The following is a 24,216-nucleotide window of genomic DNA, read 5'->3' as shown; positions in this document are numbered from 1 at the left end:
GTCTGTCTGTCTTCAACCTGAAATCCACTTTCTGTATGGGCTGACGTTACTGTTGATGCCTGATGCTAAGTGACATGACTCAAAGAAGCAGCTGACAAGTAAGATGCAGGATAGTGCTTGAACTCCTCATTTGGAACAGGAGTGCAGTGGTTCCAAAAAGTGGTCAGTGTGACTCCAGTTATTACCATTATGCCTTTTGCAGTGCTAACATTCACTCTTTGCCAGTTCCCCCCACCAGCATCAAAAAGCAGAGAGCTGCTGGTGCCCAGGAGATCCGTCCCTACTCGGCCATCTCACCTGGAAGACCAGGGCAGAAAGGACTCAAGAACAAGTGCCAGCTTCTCACGTGGAAGATGCCATCAAACACTATCCCTTCACTTCTCTACCTTTGAAGACATGTGTATGCCCCCTGAAATCCCCACGGTTTCCCTGAGAAGTTTGCCTTTGCTGGTGCAGCCCGGGCAGCATCACGCTGCAGCCAAGCAGCCCAGATGGCTCAGCTCGTGCAGCACCCAGCAGAGGTGTGTCAAGATACGTCTTCTTCGAGTCCAAGTCTGACGCTAAAATTCACTAAATCTTATACCCTAAATGGTGCCAACAATGAAAAGCCATCAGTAAAGAAACAGGAACAACAGCCGTGTTACACATACAATCTGAGATTGTTGTTAACGTGTGTTCCCTGAGGAGAAAAAACAGAGTGAGGGTAAACACAACCAAGCAGGAAAAGTATCTCAGGCAAACTATTCTGTCACCATCAATCTTCACGTGAAATTTAAATCAGGCTGATAAAGAGAGGTAATTTTGCACCACTTGTCTTCATCACGCTCTACGGGCTCTGGCTTAACTTTCAGGTGAGACCTGTCATTAGACCCTACAGCGCTACAAACTCTAGATGTGTCTTACAAAGCTCAGATCAGTGGTCCATGCAGGTACATCTGCTGGGACAACGTTTCACTGGCACTTAATGTGAATACAACCATGTAAAGCTCCAGTGAAAAGACACGGAAAAAAATTATTCTTGGGCTCAGTACCAACAGCTTCTCTTGCAACCCTCATCACCTTTTTCCCCTTGCTTCTCCTTCAGAACTGGATGGCCAATCTCTCCACCTTATTTTCTAAAAGAAAACGTCAGGTGTGTGCCATGGGATGAAAAAGAAAAGGTGATAATAAAAGAGCTTAATTTTTAGAGATTCAGAGGAGATTCATGTTCCATCAATTCTGAGTTTATACAACATGAAAATGGGCCCAACCCAGGAGTAAATCCCCTCAGAGTGCAGCCTTTTGAGTCAATTTTTCATCTCAGCCTTTCTAGCTGGAGACATCACACATAAATAAACATGTACAAGTTATTGCCAGCATGCTCTCCTTTATTAATTTTGTGTAGAGCAAGCTGGCTTTTGGGGAGGTTAATTTCCTGAACTGAAAAGAAAATGGCACTTCACCAATTTGAAAATAAATAATTGTGTGGATACCTCAGTTCATTATTTTTAACTCTGCAGAGCCTTTGCAGGCTCCAGAGGCCTGCTGACAGCTTGGAGAAACAGAGCTATTTTCACTAACCAGTTTCCCTGTGTGGTGTGTATTATACTGTGTTACACAGAAATTAATGGCTGTTTATAAACAGCAGCGCCCTGTCTAGGTCCTTTTAAATGGAGTCCAGTTAATCTTTGGAATGTCAATTCCAAAGATGTAGCTACTGTTGGAGTGAAAAACACTTAATACCACATTGTTTTAAAGAAAATGCTTTTCACCTCTAACATAACCTGTCGAGCTCCTGTACCTCAGTGGTTATCACATCTTTGCTGGCTCTGTTGCTCTTTAACCTTAACAATTCTTAGGTATGAGAAGTAGTGACTTGAGTGTGGGGGTTTTTCTGTTGAACTACCTGTGAACCTGGAACCAGAACACACGTGCCCAAAGCGCTGGTTTTGTTTGAAATAACGAGAAAACGACATTAGTCCATATGGATTTGGAAATCCTGGTTCAAATGTGTTTGTTGATTTAAAGGCATATGGATGCTGCAGAGCTTTGACAGCATCACTTGACTGTGGCTATTTTGGAATCCAGGAAAAAACAGATGGCAGCATTTCTGAGGTTTTTGAAACATATGCTGTGAAACATAATTTTAAAATACATTTATTAACAGTGGGGTTAATTTTACTGGAAGTCCTAATGAAACTATATTGGTACATTTTTTAGGAAACAAGTGGTGTGAAAGCTTGGAGTTATGCAAATCTATGGCTCCAGAATTATTTTCCCAGACTGAAAGTTTGATAGGAATTCTAAATAGCACTCCAAACAATCTGCATTTTTGTCTGTCTCAGAAGAGACAAGATTAGATAAATAATGTAAATTGGAAACCATTTAAAATTCATGTGTCATTTTGAGTTTGCAATAATCTTTTCATCATGTTAACTAATGTCAGGTGATAGGCAAAAGTACATTAATTTATCTGTCTTATCAAAATGTTTAACATAGATAATGCATGAAAGAGAAAATATTATCTGGCTGACATGACGCAAAAATGTCATTCTGTTCTTCTCTGTACAGATGGTTTTTCACTTCCCACGGTGTTTCACTGTGGAAAATCTGTTGTGTTCTTGGTATTTAATTTGCCTTTTCGAAGCAGTTTTCTCAATTAAATCTCATGCAGATGATGCAGTCATTTATATTCAGAGGCTCAGACTTTCTGCTCTTATTGGATAAACTTTAATCTAATCCACAGGGTTCAGATTTAGCTGTGTGATATTAACTAATTTTAAATTTAGATAAATGTTTCTTTGGTGGAGATCAAAAGGTAAATGTGGTCCCCAGATCTGAAGCCTACAGGGAGAGCACGTATTGGGTGACTTGCTCGGATTTTACTGAACTAAGGGGAATCCGGGTGAGAGAGGATGGGAAAAGTGGCTCAAATAATTAACCGATCTGTGTAACAGGTACTGCTGGAGCGCTGGCTCCACTCACAGCCAGCACGTCTCGGCACCACTCTCTGACCACTCATTAAGGGAAGGCCAAGCAGAATGATGTTTTCATGACAAGGACATCTTCATCTAAACGCTGACTTGTGGCGAGGGCACGGCAAGGGAATTTTTCCCTGCTGATGCAGTATAATTGTTGGGTATGAAATTCATGTAAAAAAGACAAGTAGATTTGCAAGAAAACCTTCATTTTCCCACTTGCAGCTTTTACCTGAATAATTCAGTAACTTCCTCTCCCCCTTCAGGACCTCTCTTCATTCAGGGAAGAGGAGAAAGTAACCAGTAGGCACAACTCAAGTCACATCTAGAAACTCAAATCTGGTGCATTTTTGTGTGCTTGACTTTGTAACGTAAAGAGTTGTTTGAACCTGCTTTCTATTTAAAACAAAACTGTTCATGCAACTGTTGTCCGCAGCTAAACAGAAACATGAGAGCTGACAATACATTTTGTACAAAAGCTGTAAGCCAATTTAAACTTGGTATTCCCTTGATTAATCTTTGGATACCAGTGAATTCAGCCCTATGTCCTTCATAGGAACATATGAAAGACCTCTGTTAAATTCAGTATTTGGTCTGTAGTACCAAGTGCTTTTCTTTCTTTCCTAGAGAAGACCCAACAGCTGTCCTAGAACCTCTGAGTTCCGTCGCCAGATGAGGACAAGCAGAGTTTGGTTCCTGCTCATTAGGATCGTGGATGGGGATGACACAGCAGGTTAAATATTATACTTTTGACTTCAAAGTTGTAACGAATCCCTTTCTGTGTCATATCAAACAAAAAATTCAGTCTGAGAATGGAAAAGGGGAAGGTCTCTCTCTCTCCATTCATTTCTAGAACAGTTCCGAAATGCCAAGCTCCCCTTTTGCCCTGCCAGTACAATGCATTCAAAGAAGTTCATCCTGAAAGAGATCTCATAATTTGTTTTATCTATTTACAGAAGGATTTGTTTTTCTCTCTGACTTTGAGTTATTCATAAGATGTTCATTTACACGGCGATCGGCATATAAATATTACCACTGGAGAGTAGCACAGTGGAGAGCGAATATGGGTTTCTTAGTCTTATCATTGTACGTCTTTTATATCAGGTGCTCATTTAGACAGAATTCATTGTATATTATTCTCCCGTGACAACATTAACTGGCCTCCAACTTCCCAGTCCTTGTTATCATTTTCAGAGTGTAAAAACCTCAAGGACTTAAAAGGACAGACAGGCAAGTTTGCAGAACATTTCATTAATTTGTGGGAAATTCTACTTACTGTAAGTGTCATGTCTTTGCTGTGAAGACTGAGAACATCTGCCAAATATAATACCACTTTCTTCCGTCACAGTCTGGCTCCTCTTCTGTTTGACATTGAGGGACTAACCATTAACTCATACTGCCTCAGCCTGAAGAGGCAACTATGTACATGTATCTAAAGCTCAAATTTCAATTTGTATTGGAATGTCAGTCATCAGATAAATCCAGACACAGAGGAAAGTGAATAATAAATAGCAGTGTGGGCCAAGAGAGAATAGGAAGTGCCAGCAATAACTCCTTCCTAATCTATCCATGGCCCTGTAATGCTGTGGCTGTTATTTCTAGTGGCCTTTCCTATTGCTTCTAGCCAGAATGACAGCAAATCAGACTTGGTGGTAGTCATGGCTGAATCTCATTCATCTGCCTAAGGGACTTATCTCAGAAAAGCATTCAAATATTCAGACGACACTTGTCCAAACAATATATTAAGCTCTGGGGTTTGTCAAAGTGAGCTGGTAGTATCATGGGACCTTTCTTGGGCTGACTCATCATTTCCCCTTTGCATTTCAAGGCTGTTTGGGTCCCTAAAGACAAAGGAAAACTAAAGGAATATTAGCTGGTTGCAAGTTCTAACCATCACCTTAATAATAATAATATAATATACACTATTTATATAGCATACCATTCCAAAAGTGCGTGTAACTAAGCACAAACCGTACCTTACGAGTTCAGAGAAAACAATACCAAAACACAATACTCCAAAGTAGCTGCAGGACAACAATATAGAGCTACATCTGGCCACCTTTAATATATTAACAGCACCATTTGCCACAGATTGTCCCAGGAAATTTGGTGGGAATTCAGAAGGATCTACACTTAGAGGGGGTTGTGAGCAACACAGGATCAGTTTAGACCCACTTGCAATGCTACTGGAAATTCTTAGAAATCTCTTGCAACCAATTGTTTCCTGCTGCAGAACACATTATAACTTTGCCATTTTGCTCATTTACTGTTCAGTTTCCTTGAAATAATTGAATTGTATCATCCTCTGCAATGCTGTTCGTGCCTCAGCACTGTCCTGATCCTCTGTACTGTTATGTTTGAGCCTAAAGTGACCTGTTATTTTAAGAACAATTTAGTCAAAACCCCTGGAATTATTATGATCTTTTACCCAATTTCATAGCCTTGAGAGATTTGCATTTATGGCTTGTTGGTTAAATGTTATCAGGCATGTTGAACCACAATGTCTCCTTTAGAACTCATTACAATAAGAACAATACGAATATATACTTAAGGAGTTTCAGCCAGTGAATTATTGGTATGACAGACTGTAGTATCTTCTTTAAAGTAATATAGTTAGTGAGAGAATTAGCAGGCGGGTGAACTTAAGAAAAGAGCACGCCGTATCACTGGCATATCAGAGATAATTCAACAACAGGGATGGTGCCCTGGATTCTTTTTCATTTTCTCTGCTCTTTCCAATGCTCTTTCAAAAAAAAAAAAAAAAAGAAAAAGAAAAAGATTTTCATCAGCTCTTTTGGAGTTGCCTGCTGTCTCTGCTGACAATAGAGACAGTCTTTGTATCAAACTCAGAGCATGTGCCGCATTTTCCAATAGTTAAAACTGAAGTGTTCAGCTTCAGTAAGACCATAAAAATCACATTGAAAATTAGTGAGTATGCTCAAGACAGACCTCAGACATGTTTTCACTTCAAGAATATCAATTTACACTTTGAGCCAGTAACTTCAGAAAAGGAGGAACTGTCACAGAGATGAAAATCATGGTCCAGCATATTATTTTCTACAGTATCCAGATGCTGCAGAGGAAGACACGAGTATCCTCACCAGAGTAGAATTCTATAATAATTTCCCCACATGACTTCTTCCAAATTTCTTCTATTAGGGATAGCTAAGTCATTACGAACAAAATTTTAACTGTTTTCCAGCTGCCTGAGTTTCCTAATCTTACATAGTACTATTGAGTTTTCCAAAATCCATAGAACAGATAGAGTTTTTATAAAAATATGTTAAATTCTAAATGTAGGTGATGTACAGAATAAAAATACACTCAATGCAGGGCAAGTCCCTTTAACAGTGTCTGACTGAGAATGGCAAGGGCACTTTAATTACAATCCTTCATGAGTAATTGTGAAAAGCAGCGATTACCTGACTTACTCTGAATAAACTCAGTATAATTAATGAACGTTCAAGCTCTAATTATGGTAAAATCTTAGCAAATGAATTCCAGACAGTAGAGAGTATTTTTGGCATATTTTCAAATGACCGGCACATTTTTTATTACAACTATTCTCTCTATTCTTTTGGGTGGTTGCCTTCACTTTCAAACATTTGACCATAAAACTAAACCAAGAATTCAAGGTCTGAAGTGCGGGGCTGTATCACCAGAATATCTGTATACAGCAGAACACTTCCGTTTGCTTACACACAACTTGTCTCAGAAGACTGTCCAAGTTGGCAAAGGTTGATGGGTGCTCAGATTCATCACGTACCAGCTTAATATGCTCAGAAAGAAGCTATTTAATAAGAAGACAAAGATGAGTGATAGACCAAAGTCCTGCCCCTTTCCTAGGATTTTGGTACCTCCAGTTGTGCTTAAGTTGACATTTCCCTTGGGATCCACATCAAGAATTCTGCACCGCTCCTCTAAAGAACTGGGAATGGATTTGCCTTGTGTTCCAAAACATAGACAGGTACCTTTAATAGCCTGAAGTTTAGGACATTTATCCTGTGAACAAGTTTGTCACTATGAACACTATGTATATATACAAATAACAATATATTACCTGATGCTTCAAGTGTTTGTCAACAGAGGAGCAATTTTACAACAGAAACAAGGGAGGAAGAATTGGAAGTTTATAAACCCAGTCCCTGCCACTACAGTTGATCATGCAACAAGGGTCAAGCCTGGAAAGATTCATAATGGTCTTTACTCTGTCATCACCATATCAGCTTCCCACAAGTTACATCTGATGACAAATTAACCAAATGCCACCAACCTTTAATTTGCCAAAATAACAGCTGTGAAATCCTATTTACCTATCTATGAGCAATCTGAACAGATTTTCTATGTGAAAACCATAACTAAACCCCCAGAACAAATGTTTTATTGGCAGATAGCATGTGAGATCACCTCTTTAAAATGTGCTATTTTCATGCACGGTCTGAAATTTCCTGCATTGCCCACCTGAGAGTGCTAGCACCAGCTATGGCCACTGCTGCTTCCTCCTGAAGGGATTTAACACACGGACACTCTTCGTTCTTGAATTACTTTCATTAAAAGTCTCACTTTAGGCTCCAAAGAAGCAAATAACAAGGGCAGTGCAAGATTATTTTGCAATTACCCAGTTTATGCGCCTCTGCAACTTCTGTGTCAGTCCTTTAACTCACGTGGTTGTGTATTACAACAGTTGCTAGGAATTACAAAATAGTGCTTAAGAGAAAAGAAAATCCAAAAACTCACCAACAAAACCCAGAATGTCCTCTCCTTCGTGCATACAGCAATGCAAAGAGTTAAAGGTTCCTATAATCTTACAGGAATCCACCTGCCAGCCTGTAGTTTGTTCACTGGTTGCTCTTGCCTTACATTTTGGGTAATAATTCAGCTGCTTAATGATCCCCTTATATCAGGTGTAAACGAGTTTTCCCACTCCAGTCTGGCTTTTGTCAAGGCTTTAATGGACGCAGCTAACGAGTGCTATTGCTCTGGGTTTTCTCGTGTGAAAGGAGGGTACGTCTAACCAGAGATACAATGACAAGCAGGAGGTAACGTTCTCCTGCTCAGCTGTAGTGCAGAGAGCTCAAGAAAGATGAAACTCCCAAGCCAAGGACTGAGGACACGTTAGGCAGAGCCATCCTGACAGCCAACTCCGCTCCAGTTTTACGGGCAGGGATCCATTCATACTTTGTCAAGGATCTCAGTGGAGCTAAGGGGAAAGCGGCTGGTTTTGTGTGAAACAGCCTAGTTAAAACCATCAACAGAACCATTAGCCTGTAACAGACCAACAGATTTATTCAGCAGCAGGAGACAGCACAAGGATGCTCAGATTTATCACTCCAAATACCATCATTATTTAGTGTGCAGAAAGCCTTCCTGTCTCACAGTTAGCAAAACAAAATTACAAATTAATGGCCATATATTTCCCCCCATGTCCTGGATCTATCATCCAATTTCCCCTGTGTTGTAATTTTATTTTGGTACTAAACATATGGGGCTTGGAAGACTGGCAAATTTGGAAAATACACATATTTTATCCCTTTTCTCTCACATAAATTTTCATCTTGTGTTAATTTACTGAAGGAGTAGATTCCTTTTCTTAAGAATCAGCAACACAGAAGAAAAAGAACAGAAGCTATTTTGTTTGTACCTTTGACTCTGGGTTTCTTCATCCCTGTCTGTTCAGACACGCACTGGATTTGAAGAGGGAGAAATGACTTCTCCATATAGGTTTGTAAAAGGTGGGAATCCCAGCTGGGTTCCTGCCACGGGTGAAAGTTGAGGATATACCAAAAAACCTCCCATGTGTCCCTTCCAAGAACACATGGGTACAAGGTAAAAGGAAAGCTCTTGCCAGGGGAGCCCAGGTGCAACCCTCAAATAACAAAGAAGATTTTTTCAAAGAAAATTGCAGCAATTCTTGCTCATGGTGATCAAGTATTTTTTTTTCTTGTCTTTTAGAATGCACTAAAATAATTCCGTAAATAGCTCCAGTGCAAAGGGAGGCCTCAGCAAAAACAGAGACTTATATTTGTCCATGGATGTTGAAGGGAAAGGTAACAGTCCACTGTCTCAGCACAGAAACTTTAAGGCACTTGGTGAGAAGACCATCTCTGTTTGTTACAAAGACTCAATCTAAGGAGAACTCCTAGCTATTCAAAATGCAAACACAGTTTTTCAATTGGTCAGAAATTAAGAGAACTGCCAGAAAACCCAGCTCCTACTAGAAAAAGGGCAATATGGATTAGGAAAATTTCGAAAGATGATTCAAGAAGTGCAGTTAGGCACTTTGACACTTCTAACCAGCCTCCTCCAGCCACATCAGAAGATAAAATATTAACTATACAGACTCTATAACACAGAAGTGCTATAACACTGTCAATAATGTTCATTCCTACAGCTGAGCTTAAACATGAGACCAGCTGTACTAGGTTAGAAGAAAGGTCTGTCTTGCCCAGTACCCTCATTCTGCCAGTGGCCATCGCACAGCAGAACTGCAGATGGCTCGTTACAGCAGTTACGGTTCCTTTGGTTGCCTCAATGTGGATAACCCTGGTATTCCTAGAGCTAATACCAGCTGATAAGCACTGACCTCCAGGGATGGATGCATTAATCATCAGCCAACAGCAGATGCCCAGGGAAGAGCATATGGACATCAGAAGTATAAACCACCACTTCCCTGCTGCAATCCCGCAGCAGCCTGTAGCTTGAGGATTTTCCGAGACAGAGCTGGAATATTTTGTGTCTCGTAGTTCCAGGTGGATTATCCTAGAAATTTGTTAAACTGAACACAAAAACCACATGCAATGGCCTTTTGCCATAAACCTCTGCTCTAATATCATTCTGAGATCAGTTCTGCAGCTCTTACAGACCTTCCACCGCTCCGGCAAACAGGCTGCCGGCTCCTGCCAGCTGGGCTGAGGCTGCTGCTGTCAATAGATGTCACACTTGTGCTTTTGGTATGTCTTCTGGAGCAGATTACGCCAAGCGAATGCAGCCTAGCAGCGTGACACAAATTATTTCAATGCACTGCCTTTATATAATAAAACCAAATCCAGGAGAGATTTGATCTTCTGTAAGTTTTACGATGTGCATCCCCGGAAAGTACTGAACACAGAAAGGGAAAGAGGGAGGAAGGACAGCAGGGATCTTATCTTACAAGGCAAGAGTTCATTTTGCCCTATAGCTTACTAGTTCATAACTGTATGGCTAAATGTATATCTGCTTTTCTGGAGAGCAAATGAGTTTTAAATGAATTTTTGTGATCTCTGCCTAAATGCTTTCTATAATAAATACAAGACTGGGGGAAAGCTAAAATATCTGTGTTCAATGCACAAATAGCAGCCGATGAAGATATTTGCAAAGAAATACAGCAAAAAACACTCAACCCCCAACCACTTAATGCCTTAGAATAGTAAAAACATAGGATCCGACTACAGGTGTCCCAATTCTTAAATCTGCATGCAGATCTGACACCTGGGCTGGCATGATCCATGGAAGAAAACCTAGGAAAGTCTTTTCCCTGAGCTGTAACTTCTACTTAATGGTCATGTTAGAAAACCAGAAATAATGTCTTTAATCTTATTTTCCATTTGAAAAAAAGAGTTCCCTTTCTACATATATCTGTGCCAATGCATATAAATCAACTGTGCAGGCAGGAGAAAGCATTAGCAAGAGTTTGCAAGAGCTGAGTTTTAAATCACCTAGTCAGTATTTGTGGAATTTCAGATGGAAGTGTTATTGCTGAATTTTGAAATGTGGCACTAAATGAATGTTTAATAGCTGTTGTCACTATAAGGAGATGTAGTGGAAAGCTCTGGGCACTCTTCACAACACGAACAGCCTGCTGTTCTGCCCAAATTTCATTTGGACTATTAATTGTATTGCTGCAACACCCCTTAGCTCTCTGTGGAAATCCCAAACCTTGTGTCATTGCAGTGGATGGTACCAACGTGCACAGATGCTGACTCCAGTGGGACCCTGATGGACAAAGCAAATCAGAGGACTTGAGCTTCAGCTGGCCGCAGTGGTCAGCACTCTTCAGTGAGCCAAGTGCTGCCACTGAATTACTTCTTTTCAGTGCAACTATATTGCTTAAGTTGAATGAGGAATTCCTGATTATTACAGGAAGAGATATGTATCTCATGCTGTTAATGTTTTTAGAAACAGAACCAGGCAAAACCAGCTCACCCACTAGAAAATTTTACTCAAAACCACACGTGAAAAATAGGAAGTTCCCTCAATACCACAGCTTTTGGCCAGTTCTAGTGCATGTCAAACTATTCCTCGGGGCGCTAAAGCTCCTGGAAAGTTAACTAAACTCTTTTCTGATTTGCACTCATCAATAGGCTCATTCATTTAGCTCCCACTGAATAATTCATCCTTACTAGCAGCAACAGTATGCAAACCAGGAAAAATTCAGCTCGACTTTCACATCCCAGGATGAATATAGTGTCAGGAAAACAAGAAACTGGAAACTTATTTTCTTATTTCAGCAAATGTCAGAAATGGCCACGGCAGCTGTTTCGAGCAACACCTCATGGTTCGTGATGAGTACGAAATCTTTTTCAGAAATTCTGAGTTCCCCGGGAGCAATGACCATGTGGAGATTACCTCTCTTTCTGTGACTACATACAAAATATTAGAGTGGAAATATTTTGCCCACTGCTTTTCTGTATATGTATGTGGAATACAGTAAAGTCCTGCTGTTAGGCTACAAGATTTCTTTGACCATGAACATGTTTTCTCCTGCTGGTAACCCAAATCATTAGCTCGCCTGCAGCATTCCTGAGTTGCCCCCAAAGTCAATTTGTATTAAATGCTTGAAAAAACCAAACTCTGGTGGATCATTTGAGTAGGAAATATAGACATCTCCTTTACATAACGTTTCATCACTTGAGCTGCATCTAACTGATGTCACCTGAAAAATAATAGAAAATTCCTTCGGGCAAGAAAGCGACATATTGGAAGGGAAACAGCTTTGCTTAATTATTCATCGCCATAGCGACACAATATTTCTGGATGCTACTGTGAGGGAAAATAGCACTTTTCTGGCTTTTTCTATTGCCTCCGATCTTTTCAGCACCAAGGCAGAACCTCCCTGAGTCTTCCCAGGCCTCTGTCAGCTGCGTGAGCGATACGCTTTCTGCTCACAGGGACATTTCTTCTCTTTCTCATGCCACACCAAACACAATGTTCGAGCTTAGCAGTCTACGGAACACCAGCTGGGGCTCACTCCAGGGATATGGTTTCCCTCTCTAATTTTTAGTGGTTGTAGAAGACGTGATCTGTCCATTAGCAAAGGTAAAACTTTTAATATAGCATCTTAAACTCAGTACCCTCTGGGTATCGACAACATGCATTGATGTGGGAGAAGGAAAACTTACGATCAGAGGAAAAACAAAGCGAGCATGAGGGACTTAATGAGGATTTTGCTGCCTACTGCTCTGGACTCACAGGCTGGTTTATATGCTGACCAGAGAATCAATGCCGAAGTATAAAAAGAAACTGCATTTTGCAGGTAGAAAGCTTTAATTCACTCTGTGCTTGATGAGCAGCTTTCTATATATTTATATATTTTTTTTTTCTTTCTTATTTACCCATTTAGAATACTTCATTAGTTAACACATTTACAGCTGTCAGCCAGAGGCAAAATTGCAAACCAGAGCTCTGACTTCCCTCCAGGCATGTTCTTAGGGCTGCCGTGTCTCGCAGAGCTGATTTAACACAACTCATACTCTGGAAGGTCAAATAAAGTAAACGCTGAACTGTTTGATCCAGGGCTTCTACATTATAACTTGCTTTTGCCTCTCCTTTGGAATAACTGTTAGAAATATAATACTAGTGCAGTGAGGCCAAGCTCTCAGAGCTGGAGCTGCTCTATCCATCAAAGCGAAGGGAATGCAGCTTCCCGGGGAACGAACTGGGGACACTTTGCAAATCCAGCACGAGCCTGGTGACCGTCTCTCTCCTTTGCAATAGGTGAAACATCCTGTGGATTACAGAATTTTCAGGAATTTGACGGGCGGGTGGCTGGGGGCTGATTTTTTTTTTTTCTTCCCAGAAAATCGGTTAAAAAAGAGGAAAAAGTCAGCAACACTGGAATGCATCGGCCAACAAACTAAATATTGTAGGAATTAAATTTTCTTTAGGAAAATAGAAAATTCTAGAGAAAATTCTCTCCCATCAAATCATGGGAAGGATATCAGTGATGAAATATCCCAAATCGGCCAATAAAAGTCTCTGGTAGAAGCAGCACGTTTCTCGCTACTACTCTAGCAGTATCAGGGATTGTAAAAGCTATGGGACATAGACAACACAAAACCCGCTGCGGTCTGCGTAATCCCTCCAGCCCTGACTCGGTACTGTGTTTGAAAGAAGAATGAGAGGGAAGGTTAGACCCCAAGGTCTCCGCATCCCGCCAGGTCTCTGCAGTCTCTGCCGCCAGCCTGCCCGGCTCAGCAGCACAAGCAGAACTGGCTGCTATGAGGACGAGTTTCCAGCATATTCTGCTCCAAGACAAAGCACGTGCACTGGACTGACAAGGAACCATTTATGACTGCTCTAAAATTAAATGAACTCTCTGTATTCCTGGAAAATCTGAATCATATGCACCAGAACATTCCTATAGCGTGCTAAAGAGAGTGAATGAGAAATCAGAACATCTGCCTGCCATGCAGCCTCAGAGCTGGAATAGCACTATTTACTTTTTCTGTGCAAAATATCCTGCTAAGGAAATGGCATAGAAGCCTAATTTCACAGAAAGAGAGGACAGTAATTTATTCCAGGAGCAAAACAGAGTGAGGAAACAGCAGGTACTTTGAAATTCAGAGTGGGCTTGGTTTTTTTGTACCTAATGGGTTTTACAAAGAAAGAGAGTCCTCTTTGTGAAACTTTGGAATGCAAGCAAAGTCCTCACCCACTTGCAAATGATAAATCTTTGTCCCTGAAATAGCATCTTTTTAGGTTCAATTTATTTTCTTTGGCCCCACAAAAGCCTTCCAAATTTATATACTTAGCCCTAAGGACTAATCAATTATTTTCTTCAGCCTCAAGAAGGTCTTCTTCATTTATTTTCCAACGTCCCTGGGAGTGAACTTTAAGAAGTGTACCACATCGCAGCACTGTCTAGAAAATAGGAATAAATAGATGGAGACCAGGGAAAAGAGGGAAACCCAGAATATTTCTGAATATAACACTGTCCTATAACCTTATCACACATTTAACACAATCTGTAACTACACAAAACATGTCAGGTTCTTCATCCATGAAGGGAATCTAGTTTCTGGCAAGTTTTTACAGACAACTGAAAAGGGAAGAAGCTGGAAAATGGAAAAACGGAAGCAACCATTTCTTTTCCGGTGCTTCCTCTGGCTCTTAGGCTATTGATGAAACTGCAGTTTGCATCTGTTATTGGTTTCTTTCTCCCTTCTATTTCTTATGAGTGTAACCTGTGAGTTTCTGAATGCCAAATCCCTATAAAACTTAGGAACAGAGATTTATTCACCTATACTGCCATGCTTTAGATTTGGCTGCTTAGTTTGAACAAAACCCAAAGTGGTGTGTTGGAAAAGTAAAACGAAGTGAAACAAAAACTAAACAAAAGGACAAGAAGTAAAAGTAGCCATGCTGCATACAAGTTATAAAGGATGCATACACATTGTGAAGATACCATTTGTAAATCTAGAGGTATTTATGGGATCACAGTTCTTTTCAAAGACTAATAGAAAAGTCCATTAATTTATCAAATCAAGGAGTATTCCTGCATTTCCAGAGATGCCATTAAAATACATTATTGAAGGAATGTAAGGCAATAGGGCAGAATATTTCATAATCTAATGGGGTAAATCTTGACATCTCTTTCACATCGACAACCCTCAAACCTGATGGAAATTCTGCCTTTATTAAAAATTGAATAAGGATTACATCATGTGGCTTAAGGTCACTGCAAGCCGTAACTATTCAATGTACACACTTCTAATGGAAAGTGTACAATGGAGACACAAACTCTTCCTTCTCCTTTTGCCTCTCAGTCAGTAAAATCCTATAAATGTTCCAGCAACAGGTGGAGAAAAAAAAATGCAGAAATGCCAGTAACTATTTTCTACCACACTGAACAACTGAAGTTGAAGCTACACATTATATATATGTATATTTGTATCAAAAGAGTCTTTGCTTTGCATCCTCAACAGCTCAACCCGCTCCACCCAAACAAACAAACAAACAAAAACCAACACCATGCGAGGGCTAAAGAGGTGAGGAGAGGGCTGAGGAGATGAGGCGCCTGGCTCCTGGTTCTGGAGCAGAGGAGGAACCCGGCTCCGCTCACTTGCACCAATGCCACTTGGGAATAATTCAGCCTTTTCCAAACAGACTAATAAAAACATTATTGCTGTCACTTCATCTCTCCTTATGGATTAGGAAGCCTTTATTTTAAAAGATCTTTTCTTCCCACTCTATACTTTGTTCCTATTATTAATTATTCTAACAGCGGTTTTCTTTCTTCCTTTTTTTTTTCCCACCTCAAAGCACAATTAGAGAATAATTGTTTTCAAATAATAACCACTACTTTTCCATTTAATTCTTTTTTAACACTAGTGGCATCTCCCAGCTGACTCAGTCAGCATTAGATGAGGGTTTAGAAGCACTACAGAACAGAGAAACAGCTGTTTCTTTGAGCATTATGAGTTTTATTAATCCCTTCTTGACTATAAAATGTAATCATCCCCTTTATTTCTAGAGGTACTACATGTAGTTTCCAAATAACTGACAATCAGAACCAAAAGGTTTCTAACCTCTTTATAACAAACCCTTTTTATAACACAATACATGTATGACCCTGCGGGGTGACACGCTTCCTCTGTTTTCAGTTAGTTAATAAAGCAGAATATACGACAAAAATAAACACTTCGGAAAGCTCAGTTTTAGTAAAGTCTGTTTTGATTAACATCTCAGTAAGAGATACTATCCACAGCAAACAGGAAGATGTTCATAGACTATAGTGAAAGAGATGCTTTCACATTCGGAAAACTGGGGTTTTTTTAAGGTTTTTACTTCAGGCTGGAGTGCCATCTCACTGAACTGCTTCCCTGTACCATTGATCCCAGCTGAATCCCATTTTGAGTCTTCATGCCTGTCCCTTCCTGCTCCTTCCCCCCCCTCCTTACTATTACGGATGCTTATGAAGCAACTGCACCAAATGAGCTCTCTGTGTGCATACACAGGTTCTTTTATTACTTATTTTGTAGGCATCCAATGCAATATTTATATTTTTACTCACCAGCTCAATAAGATACTGGATGCTCTGTGTTTGTGCTGGGAGAAAGTCATAGGAGAGCGGTGGGAGAAGGAATGTGCATGTGCCTTATGGAACAGAAAACCAATTATTATAAGGGACCATAGGGAAGCTCCTGGTAGCAAAGTAGCTTGGGCTTCATTGGAGGTGAAGCTGAAGCTTTGTTGTAGATATTTTAATAAAAAAATAAGTTGCTGGGGGTCACTTTTTTTTCTTCTGCAGTCGTACCTCATACAGGACTACAGGAAGGGACTGTTTTCTCCTAAACAGGAATGAGCTATTGCTTTCCTTCAAAACGCTGCCCCTAATTTCTGTGTGCTCAGGTGCTGCTCGGGAAGGCGAAGCTCCGGGGGCTGCCCAGGAGCAGGAGCGCTGGAAGGGTCTCACTGTCGCGCTTTCCAACCATCCTGCTTCCAGCATCAATGCAGAAACAAAAACCTTAAAGCTCACTGCAACAGATCATGAAAATAAAACCTTCCTAAGGGCAGCAGCCTTTTCTACCAGAAAACAACTACAGCCTGTGACTTTCATTAAGGGAAGGTTTCATGAATTCAAGAGAGATATCTATTATTGTTCCAGCTAAATTTTCTCCATTGCTGATGCTCTGGGCTCAAAAATAAAGCTTTCCTGAAAAAAGAAACCAAAGAGACTTCTGTTTATTTACAAGAGTTAAAGAGACAAAAGGATCTTTTGGGACTAAACTGATGTAAAGGTGGTGAATATACGGGATGGGGAAGTTTTATTCATCTGTCTGGGCTGCCCGAGCACAGTGTGGATGTGCTGGGAAGTGCCCGTGCTTGGATGACTCAGGTGTCATTTATTCATTCATCTTTGGTACTGAAATTACTTCAGTTTTATCCCTTTGGAGCAGAAATCTAGCCTCTATTTCCATTGCAGTCTGACATGGCCCAAGCAGGAATAAGTTCATTTTCACAACAATTTCATATTACATTTAATTAGCCTGTTATTTAACAAGTAAGCGAGAAACAATTATTCTCATACTGTCACCTATTTCCACTCTCTCCTGATTTTTAAACAAGCTGACTTGAAGAGACAGACCTGCTAAAATAGCAACAAAATGAATAGGCAAATTGGAAATAGCCCATTTCTAAGAATTTTTCTATTTGTTTATTTTATACACACTGTTTATTGTACTATTAGGAAAATGCAAAAAAAGTGCATATTGCTTTTTAGGGGAAAAAATAATATGAAAATGCAGATAATCTTACAGAAAGTCAATTAAATATAAATTGAAAAGTTGCTGCAAGAAAATCTTTATTCCACACCACCACAGTCTTCAACAAAACACACAAAAAATCCCTCCCAGAACTGAATTTAATATCTTTATACATATTCACGTCATATGGTATTAGTTTTAGTCCTGGCTTCATGCTGCCAACATTGTTAAAGTTCTGGTTGTAGCCAGTCAGAAAGTCAGATAACGCATGAATACATACATCATTTAATAACGCATCCTGACAAAAAGCTGATCAGAGGATTAGAAGAACCAAGGGTATGAACACAGTGTTTGCCTTTGGTCCTGGTAGCATAAATGTATGGTAAATATATATTTCCATATATAAAAATGTAAATAGCGTTTGAAAACCTTTGCTTAGTCCTGGCATGAGTTGTACGTCATTACTGTAAGTAATGACATCACTCAGTGCATCTACCCATGCGACTCCCCTCCATACCCTACAACTCTGTAGCATTTCTGCAGGTTCTACTAAATTGGGAACGAATTTCCGAAGTCATAGACTTTCAAATAAAACACCCCAGCAGCAGATCCCTGTTATTTTACACATTTAACTTGAAGCCCAAGAGAACGTCACTAGAAAGAAAAGCATGCGAGACGCAGACAAATATTAAGTATAGCTTGGATCAAATGCTCTTATAATTTAAACAAAAATTCAATACAGAAGACAAATGGGAGATACAATCATGTCCAGAATTGCTACTTTGTGGGTCAGCGTCAGGCTTCAGTATCATATCCAAGTATTTATAAATAATAACTAGATACCACACTCACTGGTAACAAACGCCGACCTTCTGACGATACCATCAAAGACCTCCCTTATTTGTTAATTTTCACACTGAATACTTTAGTTCATGGTCACCTGGGGCAGCTTATTATGAGTTAGAAAGTAATTTTTAAACATGCAAGTGCAACTCACATCTAAAGCATTTTAAAAGAGAAGTGCATGCTGTTCATGGCTGTAATCCTTTCTTTAACCATTGCTTCAGGATGCAGAGAAGGAAATAGTTGTCCTCAAAAATTGCTTTGAAACTAGAGCATTTGTGCCTTGCATGAATGGTTTATCTGGCTGTTGTTCTAGAACTTAATTACATCATCGGTTTAAGGTGCATGTTTATAATATTCTTTTAACTCATGCCACAGTGGAGTTAAAAAAAGAAAAAAAAGCACCGAATCAAAAGTCAGCAAATAAGAGCAACAAACGCCTTGACTGAGGAACAGAATTATACCAGTAACCACATCAACTAGTGGATTAACGTGCTGTTCAAGGGATCAGCCTTCAATATTGGCTAAATTCAGGCAAAGCACTGTAATGTGATTTTCTGCCTTGTTGGGACAGTTTGGTAGTTTACTTCTGGGCTTGGTGAGGCTTTCTGTGAAATCAGTGGGCGTGTGAGATGATGTTTCTCTCTGGTATTAGATTTTGAGCAGAGAAGGAAGGCAGAATATAAGAAACGAAGCAACTGTCAGAGTTTGGGAAAATGGGAGGTGACCCTGAGCTGGAGATGAATGCAAATGTCACAAATAGACTCGAGCCCCAGACTCACAGCCTCCTGCAACAAATGCCAAATTTAAGTACAAATATTCACACTAATTAGTTAATGAAAAGTAAGCACACAAGTCAAAACTACAAACCAAACTCTGCCTTGGAGACCTTTCAGCCTCTCTCATCTGGCCTGTCCATGGCCATGGCTAAAGCCGAGGGGATGGGTTTAGCTTTGTATTATCTATGATGGCCTGGGAACAGCCGTACCATCCGACCGGTACCGATCTGCAGTCCTGCTGCCAACCACTGTAACCGGGTGGTTCCACCTGAGCTTTGTACCTGGACCTTCTCCCTGAGCATCTGTGATGGTTCTCATTAAAATGGCTGTAAAGTACTACTCGAACCCAAGAATCCCGAATTATTTTGTCCAGAGGTAAACACCACACTGAGCAAAGGTTAAATAAAAGACTATACATAGCAAATATAAAGTATAGAAAGTATTTTTTTACCTCCACCTTTTTCTTCAAAACCTTTCAAGCGTTTCCCTCATCTCCACCTCCGGAAGATCCTGCATTTCTGAACCTCCTCCTGCGCTGTCCCTCTGACAACGGGCTGCACCTCTCAGTCAGCTGTCACAGGCTTCAATAAGGGAGTGTCTTTCCACCTCTTTCTTCTCAGTTTTGGCAAAACTCGTTAGCTTCGTGGCAGCTAACAAGGTACCACGGTTTGTGGCTGCTGACTGCAGCTTTTCTAGCTCGCTGTTTCTGCCCAGACCCCCCAACAACGTATTTTGAAGGGTTCCTACAACAAACAGCTGCCTGTTAACGCACAGGACCCGCATCATGTTCATTAACGAAACCAAACAGCCAACCAAGAAACTATTCGCATAAACTTGTTATGGAGAACAAGGGAATTAAATGCTTAGCTGGACTGAGGCCCCAAAGTGTGGTTCTGGTTATGAATTTACACTCACATGAATCAGAAATGACTGACATCAACTGAATGACACCGCAGCAAAAGCAACGCAAGCAAAACCGAACTTAATCTCAAGGCAGGTTCTGATTTTTGTTTACTTATTTCATTTTCAATTAGAAGGAATCTGGAAACGAAAAACACAGAACAATTGCACAACTTCTTCCATTTCAGAAAAGAAAATCATTCAGACATGATTTGCTGAAGAAGGAATGTGACATTTATGAGCCACTTTCATAAAAATGAAGGAGAGAAAAAGAAAGTTCTTTCAGAAGTGGCACACAATCTTAACAAGGAAAAACATAATAATGATACAGTGCTGAAAGAAAATAGCAAATGACAGAGTTTTAGTAAAAAATCTGAAGATGCTTGTGCAGTAACGCACCGTAATGATGGGATTAAAAAGGTGCTGGCCGATGCTGTTGAGATCCATTAAGACAGAATAGAGCACAGCCATAGTTTAACAATTTAGAGAAAGCATTTTAGAAAATACATTATATTAAGGTCAGAACACTTTGGAGAAACAAGTTAACAAGATGAGAAAGGTCACAACACAACAGTGTTTTGAATTTGTAAAGATATTAGAGTCACTCTAACAATGTATCATATTTTTTCATTTTTTTAAGTCATTTGACAAAATTTCACATCTATCTTTTACCTCCATGAAGCACAGCCTATACCAAAGAATAGATGCAGACTGGGGTTTAATGGAAAAAAAGGTACTTTATGGAGCTCAGTATGACTCTTATTCAGAATCATCACAATTTTAAAATAATTTATATTCAAGGTAAAGTAAAATGACCAGCTTTACATGTGATCATTAGAAGTAACACAAAGAAAGAAAAATAGCTATAGAAAAACACAGCAGCAACATTGCCAGAAAGTAGGCTAAGAAGCTCTTTGAAGAACATAATATGTATTATATTACCTTAAAGATTTATGCCAATCAATTACTTCTGTTTTGAGGGCGTGCTACCACTTTGGAGGGTCTAAAATTAGAAATCCTTTTTGTCATGCTGGGTTTTCAAAGAGAACAGTCTATGGGATATAGGGGTGCTCCTAGATTTCAGCAAATAGGAAGCTGAGTTCATAACAAACAATGTGGCTAAAAGCTGACCACGCCGCAGTTTAAAATAGTAGGGATGTCATTTGTTCTACAACACTTCTAATTTCACAGTAGTTCAATAGAAGAGAAATTCCAAACAAATTAAATGGAGAGATGGTTCATACCAGTTTCAACTATGTTTACGTTACATGATTCTCAAGAGAAATTGCTGTGGAACAGGTTGGCCAGAGAGGCGGTGGATGAACCATCCCTGGAGACATCCCAGGCCAGGCTGGACGGGGCTCTGAGCAACCTGAGCTGGTGCAGATGTCCCTGCTCATGGCAGGGGGGCACTGGGGGAGCTGGGAAGGGCCCTGCAACCCAAACTATTCTCTGATTCTATGAACATCACTGTAGCACAGAAGAGACAGTCTGCTAGCTCTTACCTGAATACTTAGTTCATATTTATTTTCTTGGCATCTGCAAAAGTATTCCATGGGTTGGCAACAAAAGGCTGCTGATACAACAAACATCTGTTCGCCAGGCTAGTTCTTGCCAACACAAGTACATAATCATTGCTCTAGAAAAATCTCAAGCCTGTGAGATTTGGCACCTCATCCTCTGCTTCATGGTACAGCAGTTTTTCCTGCAGTAGCAAAGCCATGCGAGACGGGTCAGGGGTTATATGTGGCCGCACATCAGGGCTTTTGCTGTCTGGATTTTACAAGCACTGTGAACACAAGGCAGGGGAGTGCTGGCCTCAATAGATAACCTGCCCGTCCTGCATAAATTACTACATTTGCATGCCTAATAGTGGCAGCATTTTCTCTAGAATTGATGTCTTAAAACTAAGACCAAGCATGCAGTTACAGAGAAACAAGGTTCCCTGCCAGTCCTAAACTGCATCGTTCAGTTGTAGAGATTAAAGAACAAGCCTCATCAGCTAGAAAAGACTTTGTTCTGCTCTATTAGTACCCAATTCACTATGTTTTCTGTGATTTAATGTGACATAATTGCTAATGACCATTATGAGGGACGTGACATGGCATTTGATGGTGAATAATTTTGAAATTGCTGCAGGAATTACACCATGTACTGCAGTTTAAGATGATCATCTTTTTACAATACAGAGTTATTTCTTCAGAGCTTCACTCCCTCAAGCCAGAGCTGAAGATAATTGCAGTAGGATAGTCCTACAGAGCTCAAATCCACAGTTAGACGAACTTCAGGAAATCAGAGAAAGAAAAAGACAGAGGTACATAGAGTCAACAGAGGTATTGCTGTGCCCTTTCTGGTCCATTAGCCGTCCAAATACCCGACAAACACACAAAACTGAAGAACACCACCCTGTTATTTGGAGGCCACTGCCCGCATGGGGACTTTCCAGATACAACCTCACTGTTCCAACCCCGGCACTTCTGCTGGAAACGCAAGGTGAATCCTAGAGGCATTTACCTGACTTGCTGTCACCCGAGGGTTTTCCACACAGAAGGAATTTCTCTCCATCCAGACACACTTTTATTTTTTAAGGGTGTTTCCACCCACAGAGCAGACTCATTCACCACTGAAGGTGTGCTGACTTTTCAGTGCAATGGGTCACCTTTGGAGAGCTGGGATACCACTCACTCTCTTTCTGAAGACATCTATGTCACTATGAACGTGAGGTCGACCATATTAGCTTTGAAAACATACAGTGATGAGCGACTTGGTATGTAATTGTTTTTCCAGGCAACTTGTTCTCCTGAGTCAATCTTTTATGCTGCTGAAGGTGCCGGAGTAGCTCCTGTGCAGTCATCACAAATGTTTTAGCCATGTTAAACCAATAAACAAAGGAAGGATACAAGAATTTTACAAAATTCTCCTATGAGCTTGTTTATTTAAATTCTTAGAGCTGAAGCTAAAACAGTCAACAATTTTTAGGATTATATTAACATGACAGTTATTTTACTCTGAAAAAGTGATGTTCAGATAAATACTAAGTAAAATTACACAAAGCATGGCAGGAGACAAGACTCTTGCTGTAAAAAACATGTGACTCAAGTACAGTCTCTACACATGGATATTCGGCAGCTTCAGTTTGTCACGGTAATCCACAAAAATAGTGAATGAAACTTCGCCCTCCCACCTCCATCTACCTGATTCCAAATAAAAACCAGGGGCATGATAGCCGCACTAAACATTAAGTTTAAGACCGCATTTCTATATAAGTACTAAGTTTTCTAAACTACTGCACGGATTCCCCTTCAATTGATACTGTTTGCATTTCCCTGCTCCATCTTGCACCACAGCATAGCTTTAACCTCTGTTGCCGGACATACCGATTTGATTTGTAACTCAAGGAAATCCAGAATGACAACTCTGATTTATATACTCTTACTCCACACCTACGTAAGTATAAGCAATTATTTGGGGTTAATTAAGACTCATTCATTTTAACTTACAGGCTCGTGCCACATACACCTTACTTCTGCAACACTTTTAAGACAACATCACTCGCATGCCTGCGGCTCAGAAGTGAGGAAGGCAGCAAATAATGCCATGAATAAAGTGTGACTTCATTAAAGCCGACTGTTGTTAGAATATACCTCTAATACATCTTTTATTCTGGCTTTTCAGTATACCCACTGCACCAACCCACAGTCCCTACAGGAGGAGTATGAGAGGGTGAGTGATCTAAATGAGTCTGCAGTGGCATTAGAGTGTCTCAATTAAGACAAAATAACTTCTCCCACTTCACCTGTCACCTCTGATGTGGGTACTGAATGCTTGTAACTCTCTTCTCAGTGGGCTCTCTCATTTGTCTTATATTTAATCCTCTTTGTGAAACTTTCCCTACCGTTTGAAGGCAACTAAGATTCATCTTGTTCATCTGTCCTTTGCAGCTCATTGCAGAAATTGATGCTTGAGATAAGATAGCTGGATAATGATCACAAATAGCTTCCAAGAGCCTCTTTGGTGTTAAAATAACTTATTTTAAGGTACTTTCTCTTCTGCCTGCTGGGTTTAAAAACTTCCCATAGCACACATAACATGTAGGACTGCAAATTCTTGTTGCATAGCTTCCAGAAGAGCTTTTTAAAGCATCGGTGCCGTTACAAATCTCTATCAAGCACCTTAGGAATGGAAGAAATTATGCGGGAACAGAGAACTGCATCACCTGCTGCAGGTATAAACATCCCCTGCACTACTAGTTAAACAGTGACTGGAGGGTTGGTT

Source organism: Caloenas nicobarica, chromosome 18 (assembly GCF_036013445.1).
Source record: "Caloenas nicobarica isolate bCalNic1 chromosome 18, bCalNic1.hap1, whole genome shotgun sequence".
Lineage (NCBI taxonomy): Eukaryota > Metazoa > Chordata > Aves > Columbiformes > Columbidae > Caloenas > Caloenas nicobarica.
This window is presented reverse-complemented; position numbering follows the sequence as displayed.